Source organism: Manis pentadactyla, chromosome 8, assembly GCF_030020395.1.
Source record: "Manis pentadactyla isolate mManPen7 chromosome 8, mManPen7.hap1, whole genome shotgun sequence".
Lineage (NCBI taxonomy): Eukaryota > Metazoa > Chordata > Mammalia > Pholidota > Manidae > Manis > Manis pentadactyla.
The window spans coordinates 101,488,999-101,501,057 of record NC_080026.1 but is presented as its reverse complement, the minus strand read 5'-3'; the positions used below and the strand labels follow the sequence as shown (position 1 = coordinate 101,501,057).

Here is a 12,059-nt window from a genome sequence, read left to right as displayed (position 1 = left end):
GAGCTGGCTTAGAACTTAGATCTGCCTGACAGCAGATTCTGTCCTAGATTCTAACCACTATGAGCTAGAGTTGGATAGGAAGGCTTTGATGTGTTTGTCTTATTTTTTACTTTATCTCAATTATTTTTATTTTACTATAACAGTTTTCAAATATAGAGAAAAATCAAAATAATTATACAATGAATCTATATGCTGCTTCATAGATTCTAGATTAACATTTTACTAAATTGCTTTATCACTTAATTATCCATCTCTCCATCCAACCATTAACCTATCTTATTTTTTTTATGCCTTTTAAAGGAAGTTGCATACATCAGTAGAATTTGGAATTTGAATTGGGCCTTGAAGGATGTTTTCAAGTCTACGAAGGCAGAAGAGAGAGGGAGGAGAAGTCCAGACACGGAAAAGCACGTGGGTGGAATAACAGGGGCAGCGATATGCACGATGACTTCAAAGAACAGCAAAAGGCTATGACTCAGGGTGATTGTTAGTATTGGGGAGCATGATAATGAAGAGTGGGGAGGAAAGCTGGACAGAAGGCGCTTGGGCCAACCAAAGGAGGAGTTGCATTTCAGTGACAGTCACCAGGGGAAACAGAACTACCAGGAGGCAGGTCACAAACAGTATCAGGAAGGTCAGTTGTACAGATGGGCAGGAGGAAGGGAGGACTAGACTGGCAGAAGTGTAGCAGGCCTAGTGGTCCAGGCATGAGGAAACAGGAGTCTGGACAGCAGTAAGATAGGCAGGGAGAGAACAAAATTATTAAGAGAATGTAATGAAAGACATTTAGTTTTGTTGTTGCTTGAAGTAAAGAACAACATTTGCTGCTAGGGTATAATAATTCAGAACAATACAATTTAAATTAATTTTCCTACAAATGTTTTTGCTGTGGTCTTTAACTTGACAGTGTTTCATGACTGAGTGGACATCACAGTTTGCAAATGTTGATGTGGTCACAGGCCAGGCCAGCCACTTTCCTATGTGGGATCTCATGTAATCCTCGAAGACCCAGAGAGGAAGCTACCACTGCTCCTCCCAGAATTCCTCTAACCCAGTGGTTCTCAATAGGGGGTGATTTTGGCCCCTGCTCAGGGGGCATTTGGCAATATCTGAAGACAATTGTGATTGTCGTGACTAGGAGGATTGTAGCTGGCATGTAGTGGGTAAAGACCAGGGATGCAGCTAAACATCCTATAATGCCCAAGGCAGCCCCACCACAAAAAATTATCGGCTCCAAAATGCCATTAGTGTGGAGGGTGAGAGTCTTACCTAATCAGCACAGAGGCTGGGAGCAAAAGTTGCTCAAGTTGTATTTTAGGAATGGTATTATTTACCTAATTTTACAGACAAGAAACCCGAGGCTGGGGGGGAGTTAAGAAATTTCCTCAGTTCATATTGCTTAGAAGTGGGAAAACAATGAGATTTTTACTTCGATCTTCCAGTTTCAAATCCAATATCTTTCAGTTATTCCATGACTCCATGAAGAAGAAAAATGGGTTCAAAAGATTCCATGGCTTCAAGTCATAGTAAATGAGAGAATTTAGAACCAGAGACCAGGGCAGTGATGTGAGCGGGGAGAAAGTAGAATGTTTGGAGAAGGTAAGAGCAGATTGTAATGATGACTTTAGCTCCTGATAAGGTCAATGTTCAGAGTGAAGAGGTAGGGAGAATTTAAGTGACAATATCCATTTGGGGTCTGATGACAAGAATTGGAGTTCAGGGAGAGGTCAGAACTGGAAACACACTGCCTCTGACAGGCAGGTGTTAGCCACAGTCATGACAGGGAGGACTGGGACGTGGGTCAAGAAAAGACAGTGAGAAATAGGAGCTGAATTCTAAGAAAATGTTTATAAGCGTTCAAGTGATGGAACAGGAACCAGGGCAGACAACAAAGAAAGTGGGATCTGAAAGGTGCCTACAGGATGGGCTTTCATGAAAGAAGTCAGAAGAACAGGAATTTGAGGAGGTTATTCAGAACTTTGTTTCTGGTGTGCAGGGAAAATGTTCACTATTTCCCATTCCATGTATTGCTCTAATTTGTATAGTGCCTGCATAAAATACTTGCATCTTTTTTATGCTTTTTGTAGTTTTCCTTAAACTCTTTATTATTCATGAAAAGAAACTTTCCAATTCTATTTAGGCAAAAGCCTCAAGTTTCCACCTCCCACCCCCAACCTTCTGGTAGCTTCCATTCTGCCGAGGCCACCCCAAATATTACTTAGCTGGAGCCAGTGTTCTTGTTTCTCTCTGCTGAGTCCACATATCCTTGTTTGACTAAACAGGAACAAACAAATCCTTCCATAATGGATGTACCCTAATGTGTCATGCTTCTGAGAATCTCATCTGAAAATTGATTCCCCTAAACCCTGGTGCAGTATGATTTTAGTTAACACATTTGTTATTTATTGGATATGAATGGTAGGGATCTGAACAAGAATGCTATGCCTCTGGCTAGAATAGTACAGAGAGTGCCCAGTCCGGGCAGGGAGGAAAAGGTGGGGGAGGGCCCTGGAGCATAGCTATAAATGGGAGCTGGGGTACCAGAGCAGCTCACCATATCAGCAAAAGGTTAGTTAGCTTATAATGATGCAACTGTACTATGTCCCCCCAACTTGTTTAATGTCACAACTATCAATACTAATACTAGTTAATATTTTTTGTGCATTTACTATGTGCAGGGCACTGCACTAAGCACATCCTATGGAATATCTCATTTTGACCCTCACAGGGACCCAGTAACCTAGGTTTAATTATCAATTCCTCAACCTGCCTTAAGACAGATGGGGTTCTGACTAGGAATCGGAAAAGCTGACATATCTGGGCTCACCTCCTCACCAAAATCATGGCATCTAAGTAACACTTTCCAATATAACTTTCTGAGCTAAGGATATTTTTTCTATGCCATTCACTGTGGTAGCCACTAGCCACATGTTGGTATGGAGTACTGAAACCTGGTTAGTGCAACAGACTCCCACTAAAAAACAAATACACAAAAAACCTGAATTGTAATAGTAATTTAAGTTTAAATGTAAATAGCCACATTTCATAGCCATTTTGGACTGTGCAAATACAGAACATTTCCACCACTGCAGAAAGTCCCACTGGACCGCACTTTTACAACCAATGCTGCATTTTCCCTTTCCTCCCTGGTTGGACTCTAGGGCAAGCACAAGGGCTTTCTCCTCCCCTTCCCAGCTCCTCCAACCCTCCAGCCTCAGAGAAAGCAGACTTCTTTCCTCTTTCCAACTCCCCCTCACCACATCCATGCTGCCCACCCCCTTGACATCAGCTTGTTCAACAGCCTTGAAAGGAGACCCCCAAAGGGGTAAGCACATAGAAGCAACCTTTCATTGTTAGGCATTGCCTTTCGCCATTAGCCACATCATCACCAACTGCCCACAGTTACTCAGCTCTCAAAAGATGAAAATAATTCTGCCAGAGATAGAATCAGGCAAACGAAATCTGAACACTCTAAGAATAAAAAACAAACACACACAAACCCAAACACATGGCATTTAATGAAATAAACAAAATATTTGCTTTGGTCTTTGCTAGAGTCCCTGTAAGTGGTGACTTAGTTAGATGGGAGGAAGCCTGTGAGGTTTCTTTGTATTCTCCAAAACTTCTTAAAAGAACTGGTTGGCCTATGTTATTTACATGGAGAATGGGCCTTATTAGCTACCCAAAACAATGTTCTGGTGCAAAAGTATTCAAGCCTTTGAAGACTTTCACAGAGGAGATCTCAGGGCTCACCACTGCCTCTACATTTATAACTCCATGTTCAATGCTACTAAATTCTTTCAGAAGCTGTATTTGCAAATTGTGAGTTTTAGACATAGATTCACTAATCAATACCTAGAAGTAACCCAGAGTTTTTTCCCAGTGAAAATAGGACTTAAATCCAGACTTACCGTTAAAAAGCAAAAAACTGAGGGGAGAGGAAGAGGCAAAATAGCCAGAGGATAAAATGAGGAAAGCCTTTACTAGTCTATTTAAAAAATACCCCAAGGTATTGTGGGACCACTGCTCAGCAACTTTGTAGTACCCTTCCCGAATCACTCAAAAAGTTGAACTTATTTTGAAACCAATGTACAGCTGATTAAATCACATGGGGGTAGGTGTTAAAATACCAGTTATGATTTAGAGGCTCTGGGGTTAGGCCTGAGATTTTGCATTTCTAACAAGTTCCCGATGATGAGCTGCTTTTGAGGGGCCAGGATGTAGACTCCAAGAAGCTGGAATCGGATCTTGTCAGGTGGTTGAACTTGCTTCCACAGGGACAGTGATTTACAGGGAGGTGAGCCTGGAACCTGCCTTAGGTGAGGTACCTCTTGGCAGACTGGGGTAGGTCCCTCTACAGGCCGGTGAAACAGCGGTCTTTAAGGGAGCGCTTGGGGAGTGCAAACTTCAGCACAGTCAACAGCAGTAGCGTGTATTGGGGGCGTGTCACCTATTCATTCATTTTGTCCTTTCAGCAACCACATGAAGTGGACACTGTTGCTAGTCTCATTTTAAAGGTGAAGAAACCGAAGCTCAGAAAGTTAAGTAACTTGCCCAAGGTCAGGAGCTTTTCAGGAGAGTTGAATCCAGGTCCATCTAACTCCAAGAGACAACACTTTTAACTAATTCTTAATTAATGCCTCAGTTTCCTGTGCTGCACAATGGGAGGGGGGGCCGGCAGAGTTCTGATCTCTGCCAGATCCACCTAAAGGGAGTCCTTGTATTCCTTCTCGACATCTTGCGCTTTGGCCCTACAGGGAAAAGTTCTTGAGAACACCAGAACTCGTCTTGCTTAGGTCAGAGCCACGCACGGCTTAGAAGAGTTAGGAGAGTCACGGCTGACCCCGGGGAGGGCCGGGCAGTCCTGGAGCGAGGTGGCTCGAGACACAGAGGGCCGACCCATTACATAACCGCGAGGCGTCCCTCCTCCGCCGCGCCCCTCACCCCTTGCCCAGCCGCACCGCGCAGAGTCCCAGTGGTAAACCCCATTCGCCCGCCCGGCAGAGCCGGGAGCGCGGGACTCGCCAGTGCCTTTCAGGGGCCGAGCGCTGCGATTTCCCCTCCACGCTCTCCTCCTCCCGCGCTGCCCGCCGGCGCCTCCGCCTCGTCCCCTCCCCGCCCCTCGGAAGAGCGGACCGCGGCGCCTGGGGTCCGCGCAGGGGCCACCGCGCTGGGTGGCGGCGCGGTGCGTGCGCCCCGGGGGCATGTGCGCGCGCCAGGGTGGCGGCTGTCCACGCGAGGTGAGGACGCGGCGGGGCCGGGCCGGGCGGGCGGAAGGAGGGTCTGGCCGCCCTGGGCGGGCTGGGCTGCCCTGGGCGCAGCTCCCGCGGGCGGCTCTGTCGCCTGGGTCCCCGTCGCGAGGGCCAGGGCACCTCGTTGGCTCACTCCTTCCCGCTCCCCGGCTTGGCGGTGCCGAGGGCGCGGTGGCGCAGGTGGCTCAGGTGACCCAGGTATCCAGCGGCGGGCGGCGGGGCCCCAGGGCTGGGCTTGGCGGGGCTGGCGGGGGCGCTCCGTTCGCTCGCCAGCAACGCGCCGCCGAGCCCGCCGCCCTGGCGCGGGTCCCGCAGGGCGCCCGGTGGGGTAGGGGAGAGACACCTGCCTACTTGCCCTGCCGGTGTTGGGCCCGCGCTCGGGCAGTTTCTGGGCAGGTGCTGGAGAGGGAGCAGTTTTAATCTCCATCTCTCATGGTTTCCAAATGCAGACTTCTCGGTGCAATAGAGACAGCCTTTATTTCTGGATTAAAAAAATAATCTCCCTCTGCCTCGGGAGATTTCTTTTTTCTGGTGTGTGGTGTACTAAAAACACACCAACCTTCAAAACCTTTCGTTGACGGAACTTAATTCCTCCGTTGCTTATTGTCCTCAAAGAAGAGCAGTGATAATTGTAGTGCGGACTCAGAGAACTGTTTGCAACAAATTTTTCAAGCACCATTCCAGTAAGTCTTAGGGCTGTTTGCTTAGTCTCCCGTTTTCACAACTCAGCCTTATGAACCTCTTATAATTTTTTTTAAAAATGCTGAGTCAGACGGGGCATGCTGGGACATTGGTTAAACTCATCCATTCTGAAGGGACTCCATTTCATTCATCCTACCCGTTTCTTTGCTGAGAGCTGGACATTGTGGTGGCCAGACAGCTTAACCTGGGAGGAAAGTCTTCGGGCCTACCAAAATTAAAAACAACCATCTCCACAGGTATCCTGAGACATCAGCTCTTAAAATCACGAACTGCCTGCATGGTGTCTAAGCCCCACTCCCAGTTCATGTTAGATCAAACTAGGCTAATGGTGCCTGACCCTCCGAACGGGCCCAATATACATCTGTTGAAGAAATGGAGGATGGAAATAAAGACTAGCGATTAAGTGACTGGATTTGGTCACTTATAATCACAGGATTTTGGAAATTGAAAAGGGTTTTAGAGATCATCTATTAAACTCTTAACATTACAGCCCAGGAAGCTGAGATTCCAGTTGGCAAGAATTGGCTAAGCTCACAAGATTAACTGGTGAGGGAGCCTATACTAGAACCCAGGCCTTCTCTTTTCAGCTTAGTTTAGTTCCTAAAGCACATTGTCTCCAGGTATTTTGAACAAAAATGATATGACTTAGAATCACCTAATCATATAACTTTCCTGTTTCTTATGTTTTATTTATCTTTTCTAACTGGTGGGATTCTGAAATAGATGAGGGAGGGCAAGTCAAACCACTGTTGCAGTACAATTTTAAAAAATACAAACCCTTACTTTTAAGTAATGTTTACACCCTTCTTTAACAAAGAAGAATATGCAGACACGTCCCAGGTGAACTTCCAGAAAAGAAAAAGTAATCAAAACAGATGGACTAAATTGACCCCCATCTCTCCCTGGAATCACTTGTGATTCTCACTCCGCATGGAAGTGATTATTGAGAGAGAAAGGTGTAGCTTATGACCTTGGAGATGACTTGAGGAAAGTGGCTTATATGAGGACCATTTGTGTGTTGTGATTAATACCATGACTGATAACAAAGCTGAGGATGGAATTTTAAATGGACTTATTTAGCATTTTAGTATTACATCACACATTTTTCATATTTTTCAATTCAGTCTAACATTTATTGAGTGACTACTACATGCCCAGTGCTGTCCCAGGCATTTGGGATATGCCAATGAGCAAAACAAAGACTTGGTGAAACCCAGGTTACAATTCATTCATTAGAATTTTTCCAGGATTTTATTTGGTAGATAGAAGAGAATTTCAGTTTTGCTTACAGTAGGGGAATGAGCATGCATGTTCCAAATTATCTTCCAACCCTGTGATTCTGCTGACTTTATAATCACTGAAAGCAAACAAGGGTGCAAATTGAGATGAAATTACTTTGACTTCAGTGAACTGACCTTCTGTATGTGAATAGTAGTTCCCACATTTGGAGTCCCTGAAGTCACTGAAAATTTCCCTGAAATTTCCTTTAGTGCAGGGACATCACTGTGGTGACATTAAGTTTAATGAAGCATGGGAGGATTCGTTTTCTTAATAGTATTTGTGTCCCATGTTAGTGTTGCAGACGGTAATTGCATTAGTCTGTAAGATGTAGCTTCTTATTTATTTATGAGGATGGTGTTCTCTTTTACTTGTCTCACTTTACATTTTATCCCCCACTCCCTTTATATTCATAGGTGGCAGTGTTGTGACTTACTGGTAAATCTGTTACCACGGAAGTTTTTCTTTTTAATCACAGTTCTGTTTTCAGGATTTTCTAATTCTCTGAATTGCTTTTCTTCAAAACGGCATGGTTTGCAAGCTCAGGCATGTTTATTGTTTTTACCAAAGGCTTATCAAAATGAACTTGGCAGTTTTTCAGGCGTATACAGCCAAAAAAAGTATTCAGTGCAGCTTTTGGGGTTGTTTATGCATTCCTTACCTAACCAATTGCTTTGCTTTTAAAAATCATCAATTTGGAAGCTCTTTTCTTATGAGTGTCTTTCTAGTAAATCTAAAAACTCACATTTTAAAGAGGTACAGTAATTTAACAGAGAAAACCCAAATCCACACTTGAAGACTTTGGGAAGCTTTGATTACAAAGATTTTCTCTCTGTCTCTGTTTTTAATTTGTTCTACATCAAAGGATATTAGAAAGTGTCATTATCCAGCAATGTCCTTTTTGAAAGTGGTCTCTGTTAAACACTGGGAGGACAGTTGTGATTTCTGAAGGCTGCTAGACACCCAGAGTTGATTTCCTTGCCCACCACTTTGCCCCATCAGATACTCATGCCCCCTTCTACTCCGCCTTGATGAATGGAGTGAGTTGCTGTGGCCAGGTAGGAAATTACACACCATTAATTACTTATTTAATTGGTATGGTCCTTCATTATTCACTTAATAAGTACTTACTGAACTTCTGCTTCTTGTTAACGATTTGCATAAAGATTGTGTTTGGAGCACTTCTTTCCCTGTGCTGACTAGCAGCAGGGAATATAAACACACAGAACCCGCCTCTGCAACAGCTTACAGCCTGCTGTGGAAGAAAATACTTTGTATGACTAGCTGTAATACTGGTTTCAGGCATCATAAGGGATAGATAGGTACTTCAGAAATTAGAAGGAAGGAGAGAGAGCATGCAGGCGCTGTGAGACATCAAGGCTTTGGGAAGGACTTACAGAGGGCACGTTTGAGCTGCTCCTTGAATGGTGGGTAGGACAGCAAAGCTTTGTAGAGGCAGGAAGGCATATCTGTCTTTATGGGAGCACATCCTTGCTTCTTTCTGAAGACATTTGGAAGACCTTTTGGGGGGCCAGTTGAGGCTGTGTTGCACTCTGTAATAGACATTTATCACCTCTGCACCCTCTGCGTGCTTCCCCTCCATTCTGGGTATTGGCATGCTGACCAGAGCTAGAACAGCTCACCATGTTAAACCATGCCCTCCTTCCCCTCTGAAACATGTACTGGTTGTTGCTCTGAGCACAGAGACCACTGTGGCAGACAGCTACCATCATAATAAACCGGCATACTTTGATTTTGTCAGCTCAGGTTCATGCTTGCCGTGGTGTTTGGGCATACATAATCCTGTTTATTCCAGTAGTACTTGCTGTTGAAATTTTGCAATTTAATATTACATAAAGTGCTGTAATGTGAATGCCATAGAATGCTATTTTTATGAAAACTAAGTTCATCACCACATAGACCCATTAAAGTAAACCATTTGAAAACAATTATCAATACATGCTGTACCATGGGTGAACCATGAAAAAATTACAATAAGTCAAAGAAGCCAAACCCAAAAGACTACATATCACATGAAATGTCCAGAATGGGCAAATGCATAAAGACAAAAGTAGATTGTTGCCAGGGTGTGAGAATGGGGGGAATTGAGAGTGACTGATAATGAGTATAGGGTTTCTTTTGGGGGTGATGACTGTATCTAGAATTAGATAGTGGTGATGGTTTTACAACATTGTGAAGGAATTGAAAACCACTGAATTGTACCCTTTAACATGATTAAAATAGTGAATTTCATCTCAATTTAAAAAAGATTATAAAGCTAAAAAAAACAGTATCAACAAACAAGCTACAACTGAGGTGTGGAGTAGGCAGCTTCAGAAGATTGGAAAACTATAATTTAAAAAATTTAGAAAGATTTTGCACTCAGATTTTTTCACAAGTGCCTTTAAGGTACAGGTACTTTGAAGAAATGGAAGCAGAAAATCTGGACATGGTTTAAGAAAGGCAACACAGAACTCCAGTTATGACCAGATAGCCAATGTTAATGAATGATTGGGTTCTGTTTTTGTGACTGAAGTTTGAAATATGATGTATCAGCTTTTTAACTCTCTGCTTTATTAACTTGTGATTAACTCTGTTAAGAAAGCTTTCAATGTTTCAGTGTCTGAGGGTACCCAGAGTATCTTGAAAACAGCTCATCTGTCTGCATCTGGAATGATATTCCATGTTTATGAGCCTCTCTTCTTAGTCAGTTAAGATTAAGGAAGAGAACTGAACCTAGTCTTCAAGCTTCCAAATCACCTTTAAAATCACAAGTCTTTCCCCACCTCCCCCCTGCTGAACTGTCTAAGGCTCCCTGTTCTGTGTAAGTAAACAAAGTAGCAGCATAAAATGGCAGCTGCATCATTACTTAACCATTTGTCGAATTTAAAATTTTTCAAAATATTTTGGAGCACAATTCACAGTTTTCTGGTTTATTTAACATAACACAGATTAAGCCTGTAATTACTTTTTTTGGGGAGCAATTGGTATTGCTTTGGTAATTAATTCTTTTTTTGCTGAGATGCTTCCCATGGGAGTAAGCTCATATTTGTCTACTGAAACCAGTTGTACTTCTTGAAACAGCAATTGCAGCTCTCTGAACCTATACCTTCAAAACAACTGCTCTGATTGCCCATGAAGGAACTACCAAAAACCCCAAAATCCGCATTCACAACAAAGCCAGATCTCCTTGCAAGAAGAATAGAATGCCAAGTCTTCAGTCAGATTGGGTCCACCAGACAAGTAGCAAAAAGCAACCTTCACCATCATTAACTTGTTATAAGGTGGGGGGAGCCCAAACTCAAGCACCACTGCTAACAAAAGGAAGTGGTCTGTCTGGGCTGATGCCTGAGAACTGCTTGATCCCTAAGTCAATTGATTCAAGACTGTATCAGTTGTTCTCAACCCTAGCTGCACATTAAAATCACCTGGAAGGGCAAAAAACATTGGTGCCCAAGACCCACCCTCAAAAATTCTGATTCAGGTCTGGGATAGGGCCATCAGCATTTAAAAATTCTCCCCCGGTGAATCTCATGTGCAGATGGGATTGTGAGCCACAGATTTATGATACATAATAGTTTTGTGTTTTTTTCAGAACAAATTTTATTGAAACAAATGGTTGTTATGGTATCTTCTTGACATAGCTGATGAAAAAAATTAAACATGATACTTTTTTCTTCTTTTAATTGTTTTTGCAATTTCTCTATAGAGTGTCTGCTCAGTATACGGGAAGCTCTACTAATTGTTGAATGAATTTCCACTGATTTCTCCAGTGTGGGATTCACTGAGCTTACGTCTGTATAATGTCAAAACAACCAGATAAACCAAGTTGGTTGTCATTACAGTCAACCAACCAATCAGTTCACCAAATTGTTTTTCATGTTTTTGGTGATTGTGGTGTCATATAAGGTCTATTTCTTAAGGAAAATAATGGAGCCTTTCCTTCTACAACAGTTTCCTGTGTGATAAACTCACAGATGTGTCCTTGTTCATTATGTATTTCCTTAAGTTGATTGAGTTGTCAATCTTAATGCTCAGTCATGTCTCTGGCTACTTTTCCTTTAATTTAAGTGTATCAAAATAGAGTTTCAAAATAGAGGACTTTTACATAAGACAGATACTATAAAGAACTCATGAGAAATAACAGTTTAAATCTTGCCTTATGTGACTTAAAACATGCCTAACCTTAGGCTTCTCCTTGTTATTAGGATTTATTGTTTTTGAGAAAATGTGATGAGGTGACTGACAGAAACTAAATACTGATCTAGTGAACCACTTAGAATGGACCTTATTTTTAATGACATTTGTTCTTATTTTTAATACATGGAAATTCTCACCCACTGTTAGCAGTCATCTGTCCCAAGTTGTGCTTTAACTGTTGATTTTTGTATTAAAAGTTAGACCTTCATGGATCTTGACCAATAATTTTTGAACTGCGTTCTGCAGATTTCTGGGGGTGTCAGGAGTCTCAGGGGCTGTTATGTGGCATGGGGACAGTGGGTTCTGCATCCAGCTCAGGGCTCCTTTTGGTGGTCTCTGCTGTAATCTGAGCATATGTGCTATTCTGGATCACATTTTGGGTTTCCAAGTAAGGCTTTATTTATTTATATAAGCAAAGGATTTCTTGGTGAAAACAAGTTGTAAACGACTAGGCCACATATTTGTGTTTCTGCTTCCCTTTCCTGACAAATTTGATTTTTGTATTTCTGCTAGCTACTAATTGTTTCTAACGACTACCGTGCGTCTGTGTTGAAAAAGCATGGGATGACTTTGGTCTTATTAAGTTTACATCCTTTGTGCCTGTGGGGAGATATGGCCAAATGCACA

General features: G+C 42.8%; 1 protein-coding gene across 2 annotated transcripts in view; it reads left to right on the top strand.

The window, feature by feature from the left end:
• The first annotated feature begins 4,843 nt into the window (after positions 1–4,843).
• The window catches only part of SLC16A12 (solute carrier family 16 member 12), a 72,516-nt gene continuing 65,300 nt past the window's right edge, over positions 4,844–12,059 (top strand). Inside the window, exons 1-2 of one of the 2 annotated variants that reach the window (XM_057506068.1) lie at positions 4,844–5,240; positions 8,235–8,290. The gene's annotated coding sequence lies outside the window, so the exon portion shown is untranslated. The remainder of the gene's footprint in view (positions 5,241–8,234; positions 8,291–12,059) is intronic. The other variant, XM_036928808.2, reaches the window with a different exon arrangement.